Genomic DNA, 3,877 nt, shown 5'->3' with positions numbered 1-3,877 from the left:
TAAACAAAAAATTATTTTTTCATAAAATTAAAACAGCCCACAACCACAAACATCTATAATATTACAATTTACAAAGATATTGACAACCATTATATGTAAAAACAACAATAATTTTACACGTTCTATCGCCAACTAAAATTATAAAGGTTTTAAGTGAATATCGGTTCTCTCAAGAATAAGAACATCAAATATTAAGGTTTTAAGTGAACCTGCACAGTTCTTTTCTCATCTTCTAGTTCCAAAATTTTCTTTCCAAAATGCTGCTTGAGTGCCAGTGTCGGACCCTTCAAAATTTACACAGCAACAAGAAATGAGTATGTAGTGGCTTCCAAATTTTCAAATTATGAGCTGTTGTATATCCTTCCTCCCACAGATTAATTGGTGTAATTCGGCTATGTATACATGCACTTGTTTGGGATTGAAACATAAAGACTTTTGCCTGACACTTTAGTAACATTCTTGTATGGATGGCAAGCAATCCTCACACAAACTAGGACATAAAAATAGAATCCGAAGTCCCAATAATATAATTCTCACTCCTTCAAATGTAAATAACTAAAGAAAGAAAGATGCAGAGTATCTCAAAATATGCCATTTCCTACAACATATAACAAACCCGAATTTAAAGAACTTAAGAGATTAGTAGTTGGTCTAGAGTTTAATTGATAGAACACATAAGTGTAATGGAAAAAAATTATACACCTTGCGATGGGCATCAGAATTAACTATAAGATATTATCAAACTTTACCTTAATCTGAAAGCACAAAGCTTTATATATTACCCAGGCCTGCAAAGGAAAGTAATCCCAAACCACGTAAGCACACATCAAGAAAAACCCAAAATTAGAAAGCTACAAAAAGGTCTACATATGGACATGAACATGGGAATAAGAAAAAGAGATTTGGTACAACCATCAAGCCCCAAACCATTACAGTGGATGTTTATAAATTTAAAATGCAGCCCCTGTTCAATAATTAACACTCAAAATTTAACGTTTCGCATGTTCCAGATTCAATATAGTATCAAAAAAGTAGTGCAATATCTTTAATTTGGCAACTCAACATAAGAAAGTCAAATATAATTGAGGAAATAAAGATATGCAGAGATGTACTTACACTGAGAGAGCGGACCAATCCGATACCTGCACTTATAGAGTCAAATCTGCTCTTCTTAGAATTAAGATGTACTGCACCCAAAAAATCAATGACCTCATGCCACGTGCATATAAACATATATGCATATATATTTTAAACTTGTATGTACAAAAGGGTTCACGACACCAAACTCCAAAATGAGATACAATACCATTTGGCATCTATTGTCACGCCCCGGTCCCCAGATACTCCACGCAATTAACCTAATCACAAGTACAAAACATCACTAAAAGGCATGAGTACACATAATGCTAAAAGACCAATTCCATCCTTTAAACAAATTACTTTTATACATGTGGAGTAATTTGGCAATTGTATGTTTTCTTAAAAAGAATTTGCAAACACTATTTCAAACCAACAACCAACACCTCAATCCAAAAAAGGGTTTCGCATGATATTCAGTAGTATATGGTGAACATCATATAGCCAATTCTACTTTTAAACCAAAATAGGCATGAACTATGTAGATCTACATGTTAAATATATATCATTTTGAGCTATGAGAGATCTAATTCCCTTAAAGAGATCTAGTACCATAATTTTGAACTGTGAAAAAGACGATAGCAGCAACCTCCTTCCAAGTCAATCCCAAGGCAAAGGCTCCCATCTCTGCTGCTCAAAGTTATATTAGCCAGTCCCATACTACTAGTAAGTAATTACATCAAACTAGGCCAGTATCCATTTCATCCGGTGTCAGCTGCTTCTCAGAGAAGAGAGCCACTCTTCCATATACTTCGTGCTCTCTGCACATGAAGCAAAATGCAAAGAACAAGTCAGCACTGGATGTTCATTTTAATTTCGAAAAGCATTTTGCTAGTGAGGTACATTTTTCTTTTGCACATGACTAGAACGCAATTGCATCTGAACAAGAAAGCTGGATAACAATTACCACAAAAAAATGTCCGCTCAAACCCAAATTTCTTAAAGTAATTTGAACTAAGCAATCAAACTGAAACTTTCTACATTATTTGATCAGTTCTTTTCCAAGACACAAAATGATAAACCGAACACAAAACATGAGCTTTCACAAAGAAGTCATGTACCTTGTTACTAGAATATAATTATCCATGACATTCCCATCATCTTCCAACAATTTAATTTTCAACACCGGTGTACGCTTGTAATATTCCTCAAATTAATTCAGAAAAGGTCACATATCTCCATCACTTACAGTCTACAAAACTAGAATTACCAAAATTTTACAAAATAAGTTACTTTATCATCAGTTGATTAATAATCAATTACTTAGTTCTTTCTTTTGGTCAATAACAAACTTTGAACGTACGATAATTGACTATACAAATGAAACTCAAAACCTCTGAGACAGATGGATTTACACACCCTCCATGTTTCATGTTATTGACTTGTGTGCAGCCGTGCAGGTCTCAAATATTATGCAACACCCCTCCAATATCAAAAAGAAAGGTCACGTTTCATCCAAAAACATATCCGAACTTTAGTATTCTTAAAATTAACCGAAATAGAGTTCCTTAATAACAGGAAACCCCCACACTGACCATGAGATGCAACAGCAAATGACAAATTTATTCGAGATACAACTGAAACATCAAGATAATTTATTCGATCTAATAAGGAAGCTTGACAAAATATCCTAGCCGGGGACAACCCCAACGATTCCAAGTCATGAACTTCAAGGACAACAAACTTTCGACCATATTTTGCGGCTGATTAGAACAAATTTCTCAACCAAGATTACCCATCTCAAACAAAGAATAGCTATCACTCATGAATACCAATAGAAGTTAATAATTCTAATCAAGAAAGGAATGACGTTACCCATATGGTAGGAACGAAACGGTACACACCAAAAAAACTGTCATAACCAACCGACAAAGTTTACCTTGATTGCACTATGTGGACACCCAAAAGCTGTTCACTGATCTCTTGGGTCGAGGTCCAGTTCCAACAGGCTTGGCCAGAAATTGGCCAGAAAACCAATGGTCACCGTTTCTTACATCTGAAATTGAGGAAATTCGGTTACGAATTTGTAGAAACTAACTTGGGGGTTGGAAAGAGGACGGAAAAAGGATTCTAGGAGTTTAATTTGGCGGCCGTTGGTGATCGGTGGATGGAGGCGCTGTTGCGTGAAAGTGAAGAGGAAGAGGAAGTATATGAGAGGGAGGAAGATGGTTGAGGAGGACAAGGAGGAGAAAGAGAGCAGAGAGTGCAGAAACAATTCGAGGGATTAGAGAGAGTGTTGAGTCCGAGGCTGTTGACATAGCAGAGGAGGAGGTGAGAGAGTGCAGAGAGATCTGAGAGGTTAGAGAGTCAGTCTGAGTGTGAGAGAGAGAGCGCGGAGACATTTGAGAGAAAAGAGAGAGAACGTAGGGTCATTTGATTCGTCCACCTTTAAAACATTATTTTAAACAAAGGGCACAAAAAATGTACTTTTACTTTAAATATATTAAATTATAGGACACAATGGTGTCATTGAAAATTAATAAAAAAATTTCATTGCTGACATTAAAGGCACAAAAGTCATGGCTCTGTGCCCAATAATGTGTTTGTGTCCACATTGCTTAACATTGCACACAATTCATGGTGCCCATTACAAAATGAGCACTCTTTCACCCTATAACAGACACAAACACCTTATGTGTGTCCCTAATTTTGTGCCCAAAGGTCATTTTTCTTTTAGTGTCACTACTTGGCAGCAGTTGCGTACAAAGTTTCTGAACAAATATTATCCTGCATCCAAGAC

The 3,877-nt window shown here is 35.9% G+C and overlaps 1 long non-coding RNA gene across 2 annotated transcripts; it reads right to left on the bottom strand.

Annotated features, from left to right (window-relative positions):
* LOC137716002 (uncharacterized) lies at window positions 1-3,524 on the bottom strand. Of its 2 annotated transcripts, none has more exons than XR_015960796.1 (6): window positions 2,953-3,524; window positions 1,690-1,898; window positions 1,307-1,358; window positions 1,117-1,187; window positions 750-788; window positions 1-284 (listed from the first exon to the last, which is right to left on the bottom strand). It is a non-coding gene; the product is annotated as an uncharacterized LOC137716002 (long non-coding RNA). The 2 variants fall into 2 exon arrangements; XR_011065617.2 differs by having other exon boundaries at window positions 3,017-3,523.
* Between the last annotated feature and the right edge of the window lie 353 nt (window positions 3,525-3,877).

This window comes from Pyrus communis, chromosome 3 (assembly GCF_041283825.1).
Source record: "Pyrus communis isolate YQ-2024b chromosome 3, ASM4128382v1, whole genome shotgun sequence".
NCBI classification, from domain to species: Eukaryota; Viridiplantae; Streptophyta; class Magnoliopsida; order Rosales; family Rosaceae; genus Pyrus; species Pyrus communis.
Note: the sequence above shows the minus strand (reverse complement) of the source record. Positions and strands in the feature narration are given on the sequence as shown.